The sequence below is a fragment of the Sabethes cyaneus genome, chromosome 1 (genome assembly GCF_943734655.1).
Source record: "Sabethes cyaneus chromosome 1, idSabCyanKW18_F2, whole genome shotgun sequence".
Lineage (NCBI taxonomy): Eukaryota > Metazoa > Arthropoda > Insecta > Diptera > Culicidae > Sabethes > Sabethes cyaneus.
The window spans coordinates 80,931,791-80,948,059 of NC_071353.1; the positions used below are offsets into that span (position 1 = coordinate 80,931,791).

Consider the following 16,269-nt stretch of genomic DNA (forward strand, 5'->3'; position numbering starts at 1 on the left):
TTCTTTGAGGACCATTCACATATTACGTAATGCACTTAGGGGAGTGGGAGTTGTGTAACAACGCATTACACGTCGTAAATCCACTATGCAAAATCGCGTTACGAAGGAGAGCAGGGGAATCAAAAAGCATCGATATCTTGGTTACGTAATATATTATATATGAATGTTCATAACGTTACGAGTGATCGTAATTAGACACTATCATATTGCTGGTCCATTTCTCTCAATGAGGAAATTTTGTTTTTAGCCTCTTCTAGGCCATTTTCAGTACATCCAGAGAAAAACTGGCATATTTCCGAGTTACCGAAAGTATCTTACGCTCTTGAGGTGTGCTTTAGTATTTTTTGATGCAAAATCAAACGATAACGTTTGCCTCGTGAAGTTAACTGAACACAGTTTTGTATACCTACCAGCAGGGCTGTCATTCGCTCACACTATGCGCCCAATGTTCCAATATTATGCCTTGTCGCACAGAGCGATTCGGCAACACACCTCTACAGCTAATATGCACACAGCGTACGAGCGAAAGCGGAGTGGGAGCGAACGACGGCACTCGGTGAAAATCGCCCAGTGAGTGACAAACAGCGCTTGGTGCTACCCTTTGCCACACTCCGTGCGGAATTGCGCAAAAAAATTGTTTTGTATTTACAAATTTTCTGCCCTTTTAAAAGTGAAAATACACGCTGCACTGAACAACTAATATGGTCTATTAATAACATGTGTCGTTGATTCTTCTCGGTGAAAAAAAGACTCTTTTCCTTTTCTGCGTAACGTTTCAGGCTAGTACGCTTCACCTATCGTCAGACGCCTAAAATAATTCATTTATTGGTCAACTTTACAATATTCAATAATTACTATACAATTTTCATTAATATAATCTTCACATCACAAAAACATTGCTTACATTTCCAATTTAATTATTTTCTGCCCAACATCACTGACGCTGAGATCCTCTATGGTCTATGTTAAGTTAGTACGGATCAGGCACCGCAACAGTAAAAATGTTTTTTTCAATCACACCACTTCAACTGACCCAGCGCAGGGTGTACAATCCAGCCGCGCAGAGTGCGGCTCTTGGTGTGGTAAAGCACGTGGCAAATTTATCACTCTGCGTTTGCGACTGGCTTTTCCTGGTGCGCGTAAAACACGAAAGAGCGTGTTTAGCAAAAGAGACACTGAAGGGAATTTGTGGGCGAACACACACTGTATGGCTTGTGGTAACAAGCAGGATAAACAAAACTAGTCTTCATAAATCAATTATTTTGTTTCCTTATTATTCATTTTACTATCAAAAATGTATGTTAGAGTTCTTTTATTTGAAGTGCTTTTGGGCGACACAAACGTTTTACAGACGAAAAATTGACAATGAATTTGACACCAGGCTGTGTGATTTTTTAAAAATCACCAAAACAACAGAAAATCAACAAAACAGTATCTAAGGCTTCTTTTAACTATTATCAACAAGATTCAGTGACTGATATAGATTAAAAATTGAAGTAACAGATCAAAAAATACAAAAAATTGAATCGAAATAGCCTTGTTGCATGTTACCCCGCTGTTGCAAGTTACCCCATTTGACGGTACCGTCGGTGCCTCGTGCACGTGTAGGCATAAAATAGACCCTACAGTGGTTCATAGCCTCTTATTCAGCAACTCCTATTCCTACCGCCTCGTGGTACCAGCCGGGATACGAGCAACTTTGGTGGAGATCGGGTAACCAACCCCGGTGGAAGCCAAGGCCGTATGCTGACAGGAAAGGAGGGCTCTTTCGAGCTTCGTTGGCACTCCGGCGAAACAGGGGGTTGGTGTAGCAGGCTTTGCAAGCCGTCACCACGAAAAATACTAAAGCATGGAACGAAGAACAAATATATTCTTACTGGAACAATCGGAATAGACCCACGCGACGAAAAAGGACTGTGGATTGGAAACTCGGGACGTGGAACTGCCGATCTCTCAACTTCCAAGGGAGCACTCGAGTGCTCTCCGACGTATTGAAGAGCCGCAAGTTCGACGTCGTAGCGCTGCAGGAGGTGTGCTGGAAGAGCTCAACGGTACGTACGTTCAGAGATGGACATACCATCTACCAGAGCTGCGGCAACACACACGAGCTTTCATAGTGATGGGCGAGATGCGGAAACGGGTGATTGGGTGGTGGCCAATCAATCCTCGAATGTGCAGGTTGAGAATCAAGGGCCGATTCTTCAACATAAGCATCATCAACGTGCACAGCCCTCACCCCAGAAGTACCGATGACGACAAGGATGAATTCTACGCGCAGTTGGAGAGTGAATACGACCGCTGCCCAAAACATGATATCAAGATCGTCATTGGGGATTTCAATGCTCAGGTCGGCCAGGAGGAGGAATACAAACCGGTGATTGGAAGGTTCAGTGCACACCCACGGACCAATGAAATGGGCCTAAGACTTATCGACTTTGCCGCCTCCAAGAATATGGCCGTACGTAGTACCTTTTTTCAGCACAGAATCCACCTTAAGTACACCTGGAGGTCACCAAATCAGACAGAATCACAGATCGACCACGTTTTGATCGACAGTCGGCACTTCTCAGACATTATCGACGTCAGATCCTATCGAAGCGCTAACGTTGACTCGGACCACTACCTAGTGATGGTTAAGATGCGCCCAAGACTCTCCGTTGTGAACAACATTCGGTACCGACGCCAGCCTCGGTTAGATCTCGCGCGGCTGAAGCAGCCAGACGTCGCCGCAAACTACGCGCATTCACCCCAAGCTGCGCTACCGGAAGAGGACGAGCTGGACGAAGCCCCTCTCGAGGACTGTTGGAACACTATCAAAACAGCCATCAGCAGTGTAGCGGAGAGCTCCATCGGGCATGTGGCCCGGAATCAGCGGAACGATTGGTTTGACGATGAATGTAGGAGGGTGATGGATGAGGAGAACGCTGCGCGGGCGGCCAGGATGCGCAGTGCCACACGTCAGAACGTGGAAAGACACAAACAGAAGAAGATGCAGCGAAACCAAATCTTTCGGGAGAAAAAGCGCAACCTGGAAGAGCAGGAATATGCAGAGTTGGAGCGGCTGCATCGTTCTCAGGAAACGCGGAAGTTCTACCAGAAACTGAACGGATCCCGCAAAGGCTTTGTGCCGCGAGCCGAAATGTGTCGGGATAAGACTGGCAGTATTCTGACGGACGATCGTGAGGTGACCGATAGGTGGAAGCAGCACTTCGACGAACACCTGAATGGCGCCCAGGCGTAGCCTCTAGTTTTGAAACTAAAAAGTCTTCCTAATTAGTTAGCTAACATATGTCATTTTATGCCTAAAATAATATAAACTTAATTTGTACAAAATCGGTATTGTATAAAAATTTTAACCAACATTGATTAAAAGATAATATGGATCAAAAGATAAGAGGGATACTAACTGCCTTCTGTTAAGGGGGCATAGTACCTTTTCAATTTTTTAAAACCTAAATTGATTGATTATTTCGAAAGATTAACATTTTGACCATATGTGTTTGAAGTCGTTTGCATGAATTCCAAATATTGACAAAGTTACAGCTATTTGTACCACGCATGTCTGGAGCGATTAAACAACGAGTAAAAACTTCAACGTCGTTTTTCTCGAAACCAGATTTTGAAAGTCGGTACCATAAATACCTCAAGAACGGCTCAAGCAATTCTTATGATTCTTTTTTTGTTTGAAAGCCAACAAAATTATCTAGTGTTTGACCCATCCTTTTCTTGATATTGTAATTTTTGTATTTTTTAGAAATGTTAAAATCAATTTTTTCGCTTAAAAACCATACTTTTATGTATTAATTGTCGCCATTTTGTTATGTGTTCGGATTCTAAAAAAGGATGGATCAAACACGAGATAATTAAATGTTCTTTCATGTCGTTTTGGAATTTTTCAATTCGGATAAGCCCCCAGCGCCAATCCATGGTACCGCAATTCATGGTTTTTTTGAACGACTATCTTCAAGGAGCCGTAGGGGCAAGGGCCAAATCTGTTTTTGCTTTTAATATATACGTTATTATTTTCCATGCAAAAAGGTACGAAAAGAAGACAAAAACGAAAGAATTTTTTTGGACGATTTTCGGAAACTACGAATTCGAATTTCCATTTCTGTTTCGTGCTAGAAGTGTTAAGTACACTCATTTTTCGAGTTTTTCAGGCTGTAGAGCATACGGACAATTGATTTTATACTCATAGCCTACAAATTTTTTTTAGCCCCCCGATTTTTGAAGCCAATTTCCAAAGGGGGGGTGAGAAAAACTTAAAAAATATTTGGCAAAGACCTTATATTCCGCCGATAAGTAAGCAGGTTGACTTCACATCACCTTTTGATCGATTGACAGATCGATTAAAAATCAGTTTAGTAAAATATTCAAAATCATGCAACCCGACTAACGTTGTACTACGTCATCCGTGGTCGCATCTTATACACAACTCCTCTGATTTTTTTCTTGGGGGATGTAAGGTTTTCTTTAAGCACCTCTCCCCTCTGACTTGTGACAAAATTAATACCTCCTTGTCCACCGAAATTGAGTGACCCTGAGATCTAAAATATTCAACTGTACCAGATAGAAAATAGGAAGGTTCACCTATTTTCTATCTGGTACAGTTCTTCATCGACTATCATTTAAAATTAAAACCTTGTATCTAACCTTACCTTTAAACCTAGTAGAATTACCAAGTCTAATTTTTTCAACCACCATTTACAGTATGATTTCGAATTTGACAACAAATGCGTGTCGCCTATGTTGCCAAAATCGAAACCGTGGCAAAATCTAGACCATTTTTTAACTGAAAAAATTGCATATAAATGTGTAGAAAATTGAATAATTACCACTAATTAACGAATTTTTTACGATTGCAACGGTTTTATATTCAAAATGTTCGACAGGGGCTGTCGCAAACCTTTAGATACTTTGCAGTAAGACGTAGTCCTACGTCAGTAAAAGTCTGACCTTTCGAAATATGTAGTCACTAAATAAAAACTCGAACCCCACTGTACTTAATAAACTACGTTTAATACAAGTTATATTACATATTTTTAATGAATGGTTTAAATTTTTGAAACTAATAGGCGACATAATTTTTTTATGACGTAGAAATCGTTTCAACCATATCTGAACAACAGGTAATAATAAATTTCCAATATACAAATGTCACACACAGATACATACATAACGCATATCAAGTCACTGAAACATTGTTCAATTGTTGGGCTGACATAAAAACAAGACCCTCGGCGACTGTGACTGATTTCAAATTTTTCAACCGACTTTCATACCTTTCTAACAGAGTATAAGAAAGGTAAAAGCTGTTCAACCTTGTGTCCTATTAATAAATAGCAGTAGTATAGTTGTACTATTAAAAAAAAGTTCTTTGTTATTATTTTGTTCATTTACATGGAAGAAACTATGACAATCCAAATTTAGGTCCATTTCAAAATCAAAAATAGGTCCAATTCAAGATCATGTTGGGTCCATTCAAGATCAAAAATAGGCTTTGGCTAAAAACGATATATTTAATAAAAGTTTCATCAATTATACATTTTTAAAGTACTGATAATGTAGAAAAAAGGTGGTACTTTCCAACAAATAGTAACATCACCACATATTATTTATAAATCACGAGTAAACTGAGCAGGAGTGCGAGTGGTGGTGTTAAAAAGCGCTAAATAGGTCCATTCAAGATCAATTACCCTAATGATATTACCGGCATGTTACAATTTTCGTGAATGGGAAATAATTCTCGTATCTGAAATCCGCAGGCGATTAGCGGAGCAATGTGTGCGTAGGTTTGTTATGAAAATTTCTTGAGAAACGAAAATTTGGGTTGGCAATTCGGCTTTTGCAGTCTCAAAATAATATCAAAACGATGGTTTTTTGTAAATCCATCGTTTTGACATTAGTTCTTCATCAAACTTGGCACACATGTTCCTTGACATAAGAGAATCAGCACTGGGTGGTCAACAAAAAAGGGGGCAGGGTCCCTAATAGGGGGGTGGCCATAACTCCGAAACGGCTTGACCGTTCTTCATCAAACTTGGCACACATGTTCCTTGACATAAGAGAATCAGCACTGAAGGGGTTGACAACAGGGGGACAGGGGGATTTAGACGGTTCTCCCATAAGGACAGGACAAAAGGAGGAGCTGATGATCGGAGGTTGCTGACGAGAAGGGGGAGTAACGCCCACATGACTGTAACAATTTAACAATTTATCCGTACAACAGGAAAAATCAAAATACGAAACACTAAAGTGCAATGCTCGTAGCTGTAGATTTGTCAAGTGTAATTATGCACCGAATCAAAGTGACCCGTATAAAAAGTGTTCGATCATTAGTGCTAATTGTTGTTGGCCGACTCTGTTTGAGTCCCAGGGGCAATCATTCAAACAGCGTGGAGTTCATCTGAGAATACTATGTTTTGCCCTTGGTAAACTTTATGTGGCATGTTGCAGAGTGGGCTCAGCCAATAATTTGTGCATACTTGCTCCTGGTGGTGACACAAAAACATTGTTTACAAACAAGTTTTGTCTTGAAGTGAGATGAAAGGAATAACAGGTTTGTTGTATCCATGGAAGAAACACTGTTGCACCTTCTACTTTTTTATTAGGATGTAATACTAAACTAATAAATAAATAAAAAGCTGTGTTTAGAAACGTACAATAACAAAACTATTCATTTCCTATGGGTGGGGTGGCCATTGTTAAAAGCGGAAGGTGCAAATAGGAAAAATGGCTTTGTTTTTCGTTCTTTTTAGGGTTTTATAGCGATTTCCGTAAAGAAAACAGGTGTGCAGCTGGCCGGGTAGACAAAAGAGGGGGAGCTGATAAATGGGGAGGAACGTCCGAAAGAGAAACAAGCGTTGTATTTTTGCATTATAAGCATTTCGGTTACAATAACCGATGTACAAGTGGCTGTGAGACAAAGGCTGCCGAGTAAGATCGGGCACTCAGCTAGTCGCCAATAAAAACGATCTTTTCAAATGTTCACTTAAGCCAAGACTCAAACAGTCGCTGCACGAGAACGCCGCTCACTTGCGTTGGCGCTATTGTCAAATAATATACAAGTAAATTTATCCAGCTTTTTACGCGCTATAAGGCTTATACAAATTTGAAAAAAAGTTTATGTCACCCCCCCCCCCCCCTTCAAAAATTTTCGAAATTTTAAGGGGCAAAAAAATAAAGTGCAATAATGTTGCATTCTTTAATGGTAAGCAGATTTTTACAACTCAACGAGTTTACATCTCTAAATTACCCAATTCGTGCAAAGTTGAAGTAATTATCCCGTTAGTCTCGATCAACTATCCAACACCATCTTAGCTTTCTGATTCCTGCTACAGGTCACAGGCGACTATTGTGCTTAACCTTTAAGTTCCGACGTCGAAAAATGGGGTGCTTGGAATAAGACTTTCGGCTCCATTTACTTTAAATTTTGTTCCATTTTAATTCAACTTGCTTCAAAAGAACCGAATTAGATTGAGGCATCAATCAACTAAACAATGTATTAGTGAAATTTGCTACCACTTTTGACGGAGATATTCCTAATTGCTGTGGGATTATATTTTGCTGTCATAGGTAGTAGTTAAGATTAAAATAAAAATACAACAAATTACTCACTCCGGAACATCAGTTTTCTGTGCTTTCGGGGTTCCAAATTGATCGTTTTATTCCGTATTGTCCAAGTACCTACCCTTATTTTGGATGTAAGGGACGAAAAACTTAAAGATACAATTTTTTACCATGCATTGGACGCATGCAGAAAGCATGTCACTGAACTGTTCGAAACTTTTCTGACTATTGACATGTTGTGTGTGATTATCATTGGGATCAACGGTGGCCCCGACCATTACATCAAATCAAGCCATGTTAAGTTATATTGCTTTTTTATTAAGCTTTATCTGCTTTTGCTTTCAAAATGGAGTTTTAGTATGGAAATGTATGAAAGTGGAGTTAAATTGGAATAACACTTTCATAGCTAGGCAGCCGAAACAGTCTAATCTTAAAACAGGACATTGTCCAAACCGCTATCATCTGAAGCTTATGGGTGCACTGCAAGGTGATATATGTCGATTCTGTGGCACAGAAAAAATAGACTCGGAACATCTGTTATTCCGATGTCCGGCATTTTTCAATTAAAGATCAAGGTTCTTCGACGGAGGGCTGTTAGAAGCCCTGATATTTGGAAAACAACTCCCAGCGCAGTACTGCACCTCATCCGAAGTGCAGCACCGGACTGGACAAATACTATTAGTCAATCAATGACAATCGCTTCTGATAGTGGTGCGTTAGCATCCTTAATATATCAAAGATAAACACGTTATTGTTGAGAACCAGCATCAACTGAGGAATGGGCTGATATTCGTATAACTAAAAGGTTGACCAAGAAACAAGCGATTTCAAACGTGAATGGTGTGAGAGATTTTGACGTAGGACTACGTCTTTGTTTACTATACTGGGACTGGGTAGCACTTTGTGAAAACGAAAATAGAAGTGTAACGTTTGAATGAAAGATTTCAAATGGTAATAACTACTTAACTACTGAACGAAACTGAACAATTTATGTGTCGTTGGATAGATAAAATGACCAGCAATTTTATGGAGGGCGTTAGAGAGCAATTTCATGGAGGGCGTGAAAGGGGAGGCTCCTATACTAATGATACACAAATTTCCTCAAAACTCGAGAACTAATCAAGCAAATGGAGCCAAATTTGGCATGTGGGGGTTTTAGAAGCCAGGAATTTTTTCTATGGTGTACTGAGACCCGTTGCCCTTCTAAGAGGGGGGGCTCCCATACAAATCAAATACGAATTTCCTCATAACTCTAGAAACAAGCAAATGGAACCAAATTTGGCATGTGATGGTTTCAGAAGGCAAGAATTTTCTGTATGGTGAATTGAGACCCCTCCCCTCTTTAGGAGGGGGGCTCCTATACAAATGAAATACAAATTTCCTCATACCTCGAGAACTAATTAAGCAAAGGGAACCAAATTTGGTATGTTGGGGTTTTTGGAGGTAAGAATTTTTTCTATGGTGTACTGAGAGCCCTTCCCCTTCTAAGAGAGGGGGGAGGGCTCCCATGCAAATAAAATACAAATTTCCTCAAAACTCGAGAACTAATCAAGCTAATGGAACCAAATTTGGTATGTGGAGGTTTTCGAAGGCATGAATTTATTTTATGATGGTTTGAGCACCCTCACCCCTGTGGTAGTAGAATAAGGACTCTCATACAAATAAAAACAGAAATTTTTGCGTACGTGCCATATTTTTTGCTATGTATAACAAGCGGTAAGCTGTGAAAGTAAGCTAGTGAAACCTTTTCGGAGTAACAGTCAGTGAATCGACCCCGCTAATTTGCGTGCCTGTTCAGGTATCAGCATCTTTGGCTCGAGCAGCACGTTCCTCACAATCATGTGGAAGATTTGTGCCTTGCCCATCTTGCCCGTATCATCATTTACCTGATGAGGACGGGAAAGAAAACAGGAGGAATAGGAAGGGGTGGATGAGGAATTTGGACAAACACAAACATACATATACCGAGAGATTTTTATACCCCCGAGGGGATACTGCAATCCTTGGTAGTTAACTTATCAAAAGTATACCCCCTGGGGGGTATACTCATGATAAATAAGAGCTTATAGCTCAATACCGCTTTCGGTAAGGAACATCCATATGTCTCGTAATTTTAGTTTCCTAAAATCCGATTCATTTAAGACGTAGGATCCAAAGATCCTATGACGCAATTGTGCTACTGCAGGACAGTTTCAAATTACGTGATATGGTGTACCGTAGTCGGATTCACATAAATTACAATGAAACGATTCAGCTCGATGAATCGTAGCCATATGATAATTCAGTCTGCAGTGACCAGTCAGTGATCTGACAAGAATACTGCAGTTTACCTTTGAGTGTTGCAAAAGAAATTTCGCAACCTTCTCACAAGGCTTAACAATGAAACTTTTCGTTTGACGACAAGTTTCAAGATTTTCCCAATAACGTACATGTTCAGATGAAAACCAAGATCGAATCTTTTGTTTTATCCAACATGCCGCAATTGGTAAAGCAGGTTCCGGTCCAAAAACCGACTCTTCTGCTCCAGATCTTGCTAGTTCATCAGCCCATTCATTTGCGGTTATACCAGAATGGCCAGGAACCCAAATCAGATGAACGGCATTTAGAATGCTTAATTCTTCTAATTGAGTGTGGCAGGCGATGACTGTTTTAGATTTAGAATTAGCCGCACAAAGGGCTTTTATAGCGGCTTGACTGTCAGAACTAGGGCTGTCGGTATTGGGCGCTTTTGGTGAAAACCGGTATTTCGGTATTGGCGTAGAAAATACCGGTAATACCGGTAAAATACCGGTATTGGCAGATTATTCGAAATCAATAGAAATGTCGATGTTTTTTAGTAAATTTTTTTATTTTCAAACTTTAGCTTCAGAATTGTTGCTTATCAAAGTAGAATTTAAGCAGATATAATACTCTAAGTGATTTATTTTTCTTACTAGAACGAATTTTATTACCATCGCTTCGAACAATTGAAAAAACTTCCGCTTTCATCGATGTCTGACGAACGACTCTAAGCGCATCAGGAATCTTCCTTTCATTTCTCCAAATTTGACGTAGGGAAACCCGTTTTTAATTATTTACAAATATCTTTTATTGTAGTTTACAGAGTGGTCATTTGGAATTCTCTTCGGAAATATGGCAAATTTGGTATCAAATGACAAGATTTTTCAACACGAGCTCTTTAGTGGACATTTGGATGTATTCTGAACCGATCTAGACATTTTTACATTACAAAATTGTTTGGTTTGAAAGAGAAAGGGTTTCAAACGTTTGTTTCTACGGCATTACGCGAATTTCCGGACCGTTAGCAGATGTAAAACTGGCAGAGATGACAAAAGGGAAAAGTTTGGGGGCGGCCATTGGCAAGGAGGAGGTTCAAAAAAGACTTAGTTTTCCTTTTCAGTGATTTGATACTCCATTTGCCATATTTTCGAAGAGAATTCCAAATGACCACTTTTGACTTCCGGTAGAACCAATTCCGGATGTTCCGGAATGCCCAGATCGGCTCGAAATACATCCAAATGTCCACTAAAGAGCTCGCGTAGAAAAATTCTGTCTATTGACACCCCATTTGCCATATTTTCGAAGAGAATTCTAAATGGCCACTTTTGGTTTCTGGCAGAGCCGATGCCGGATGTACCGGAATGTCCAGATCGGCTCAAAATACATCCAAATGTCCACTAAAGAGCTGGTGTTGAAAAATCCTGTCATTTGATACCCCATTTTCCATATTTCCGGAGAGAATTCCAAATGACTATTTTTGCGTTCCGGTAGAACTGATGCCGGATGTGCCGGAATGTACAGATCGGCTCAAAATACATCCAAATGTCCTCTAAAGAGCTCGTGTTGAAAAATCCTACCATTTGATGCCCCATTTTCCATATTTCTGAAGAGAATTCCAAATGGCCACTTTTGAGTTCCGGTAGAACCGACAACGGATGTTCCGAAGTGTGGAGCATAAGTCAGCGCTCTACAGGGTAGCGTAAAAGTCATTATTAGTGACTACAAATAAAATGGATAACTTTTCCGCAGTCAATTAAGTAGATTTCCAGTTTTATTTCATCTGCTACTTATGACGTCAAAAAAATCCCACCGCGATCTGGAATATCTCCGGGAAAATGAGACCAGAATTTACGAGCATATTTTTTTCATTAAAGGCCAATCTAATGTGGTTGTATTAAGACTAGTTGCATAAAAATCGATTGAAAATCAGATGACATAGAGCCAAAAGTGTAACTGAAAGTACGTTCATTTTTGATGTCGGGGACGTAAAGGTTAAATAGTGAAATTTAGTCGGTAAAAGTTTTTTCTTTCCTTTAATTTCAGAGTTCGTCTTCCACTAAGAGGCTTCAATAACTTCAGACAATTGACATGTTTCTCACTTTTCTTGAATTTCAATGCAAATTTAAAAATTGCAAATTGTCATCACATACACACGTACATACACACCTACATACATACCTACATACATACCTACATACATACATACATACATACATACATACATACATACATACATACATACATACATACATACATACATACATACATACATACATACATACATACATACATGCATACATACATACATACATACATACATACATACATACATACATACATACATACATACATACATACATACATACATACATACATACATACATACATACATACATACATACATACATACATACATACATACATACATACATACATACATACATACATACATACATACATACATACATACATACATACATTCATACATACATACATACATACATACATACATACATACATACATACATACATACATACATACATACATACATACATACATACATACATACATACATACATACATACATACATACATACATACATACATACATACATACATACATACATACATACATACATACATACATACATACATACATACATACATACATACATACATACATACATACATACATACATACATACATACATACATACATACATACATACATACATACATACATACATACATACATACATACATACATACATACATACATACATACATACATAACTACATACATACATACATACATACATACATACATACATACATACATACATACATACATACATACATACATACATACATACATACATACATACATACATACATACATACATACATACCTACATACATACATACATACATACATACATACATACATACATACATACATACATACATACATACATACATACATACATACATACATACATACATACATACATACATACATACATACATACATACATACATTCATACATACATACATACATACATACATACATTACACACATTGAATACAATCAACATTTGATTGATGTTTTGATTTCACACCTTTTAACGGTTTAATATACGGGGCTTAAATGTTAAAGTTTGAATAACTTTTGAATGAACCGTCCGATTTTAATTAACTCGGTTTCGTTTGATAGATCTCAGCAGTAATTTTCAAATAATAATAAAATATGTGATGTTTTTCATTGAATTGATGCTTATATGTTACAAAAATATGTGTTAAAAACTGTTTTTTCACATTTCTTTATGTAACTTTCAAACTACAAGTCCAATCGTCATGAAATTTGGAAGTTAAGGGTTTGCTAGGCTCCCCTTTCATATGCAATCAATTTTATTCAAATCAGTTAAGGGACCTATGAGATAATGAAGTCCCATATTTTTCGTATTTTTATACATAACTTTTGAACTAAAAGTCCGATCAATATGAAATTCAATAGCGACCAATGGGACTTCTAGACCTTTCATTTCACACTAAGTTCATAAAAATCGGTCCAGCCATCTCCGAGAAAAGCGAGTGAGATTAAAAAGCGTCACATACACACACACACACATACATACACACATACATACATACACACACACACAGAAAATGCTCAGTTTTCGAAACTGAGTCGAATGGTATATGACATTCGGCCCGCAGGACCTTCTTTCCATTTCCGATTTTCCGAGTGATTTCTATAGCTTTATACTATATATTTATATCAGCACGATCCTAGACGCTAAATTATCTTGGAACGCACACTTAGATTCAATAATCAGCAAGGCAAACACTGCCCTATGGGTATGTTCAAAAATGGTGGGAAAAACATGGGGCCTCAAACCAAAAATGGTGTTGTGGGTCTACACCGCCATTGTGAGACCAAGGATAGCTTATGCTTCGTTGGTATGGTGGCCAAAAACTTCAGAAGCCACGGCTATTAAAAAGTTAAACAAACTTCAACGATTAGCATGCATGGCCATAACCGGAGCAATGAAAAGCACACCTTCGAAGGCTCTAGAAGCTATTCTCCACCTGCTACCTCTGAATCAACACATTCAGTTAGAGGCTAAGAAAAGCGCCCTAACACTTAAACGATAGAAAACAATACTCGACGGGGATAAAATCGGACACTTGAGTATCCTGAAACTTCTACCTGTTGGCCCAGCGGAAATGAACAGTGATTGGATGGAAGCTAGAACCAACTACGACATCCCATACACGGTGAACGAACCATCACGTTCGGTCTGGGACGAGGGGGGACCTAGCGTCCGCAGTGGTTCAATCAAGTTCTATACCGACGGATCAAAGGTGGGAGTCAAAACGGGTGCTGGAGTGTACGGCCCCAGAACTAGAATATCTATAGCAATGGGAGATTGGCCAACAGTTTTCCAGGCTGAGATAGCAGCTATAATAGAATGTGCAAACGTCTGTCTCAAAAAGATATACAGACATGCCAATATCTGCATTTTCTCTGACAGTCAAGCGGCACTAAAAGCGCTTAAAGCTTTTAAGTGTTTCTCAAAACTTGTCTGGGATTACATTTGTCTCTTACGGCAACTGAGCCAGGTAAACTCGGTAAACCTGTACTGGGTCCCTGGTCATTGCGGAATAGATGGAAAAGAAGTCGCAGACGAACTAGCCAAATGTGGTTCTAACTCTCCATTCACAGGTCCGGATCCATTCTGCGGTATCTCGGACTGTGTGATGAAGAGTGGGTTGAAACAATGGGAGAGCCGAATGATTATGGCCAATTGGATGGCTGTACAGTCGCTCAAACAATCAAAGAAATTTATAATGCCTAGTATTAAGGTTACTCAGAAGCTGCTGAATCTCAATAAGAGAGACCTCAGCACGTTTACCGGTCTGGTGACAGGACATTGCCCGAGTAAATATCATCTTCGGAATCTCGGTTTCGTGCAAGATGATATTTGTCGCCTGTGCAATACCGAGAGCGAAACCTCGGAACACTTACTCTGCAATTGTGGAGCACTAATAGAACGCAGACTGCAGTATCTCAAAAAGGCCCTACTAGAGCCTAGGGAGATCTGGTTTGCGTCGCCGATCACGACCATAAGGTTTATAAACCAAGTCATCCCTGATTGGCACCTGTCTCGCTCCAGCTACCAGCCTACCACTTCTTCAATAAGTGATAGGTAAGCCTGAAGCGTAGAGCAAAAGAAACAATGGGGCATACCACAATAGTTCAAAATAATGGACGCAGTGGTAAGAGTACCCAACAGAAGAAGATATATTTATATAGTAGAAAGGCAATATACTATATATTTATATAGTAGAAAGGCAAAACGATTGTCAACTTATACCAAATGGGTCTGAGATGTTTTGCGTTTATAAAGTCTAACGACAATCCCCCTACCAGTCATCTTCTGCTTGCGTTATTGATCATTATTATCATTAGATTAGTATTCATAAAATTTGTCTACTCGAGAGCGAATTATGAAACATTTCCCTTCTATCTTCGTTCAACTGTTACAATTACAGTAAAATTAGGCCACATTTGACGTTTTCATGTTTTGTTCATATAAAAATCAAACCAGAAAGATTGTGTTCCAGATATAATCGCGAAGTTGGCGTAGAACTACGTTAGGCTGGTTTTCGTGAAGAAACCTCGAATATACCTCGAAAACGTTTTACACCATTTTGATATAGGCGTAGTGTAAAATTGTGTATTGTGAGCTAAAACAAGCAGCATATTAGTAATATTATCACGCTTAATAAATTGTATCGTATTTTTGGTAGGTGAGTTATTTTTGATATCAAAAACGAATATTTTTACCAGTGCCAGTATTTCAGGATAGAAATTTGCCTCACGCATCCAGCTATTAACAAGGTTCTAGGAGAAAATTTAATTGAGGACTTAAGTTTTCTCCTAGAACTTCGTTAATAATATATTTTGTTATAATAAAGGAACAGGCATAATGAGATAGTTCATAACTGCATTGTTGCTATCGCTTGTTTACAGCGTTAGAGTCTGAGTCTTTCAGTAGGCCTTCAGTGGTCTGAGCCTTTCAGTCTGAGCCTGGCTTCATGGTACGGCACTGGTCTAATAAGCTAGACGTCGCATGTTCGAATCTCTACTGAAAAAGGTGGTAAGAGTCAAAGGATTTGTGGCACCAGTCCTACAATTGTCTTGTACTCTTTCAGCTGGTTGCGAAGTCTGTCGTATAAAAAAATCAGAGGGGTTGTGTACAAGACACGACCGCATATACAGGTGACGCAGAACTACGTAAGCCTCTTTGTAGTGATAGTAGCAACATATATACATGCTACATGCGTTGTATGTAACATCCATCAAAGTAGTAACATTGCATACGTTCAATTCTCAAAAGATTGTGCATTTGAA

General features: G+C 39.0%; 1 protein-coding gene across 4 annotated transcripts in view; it reads right to left on the reverse strand.

Annotated features, from left to right (window-relative positions):
- The window catches only part of LOC128732919 (syntaxin-binding protein 5), a 1,693,445-nt gene that overhangs the window by 863,686 nt on the left and 813,490 nt on the right, over positions 1 to 16,269 (reverse strand). The gene's annotated exons all lie outside the window — the stretch shown is intronic.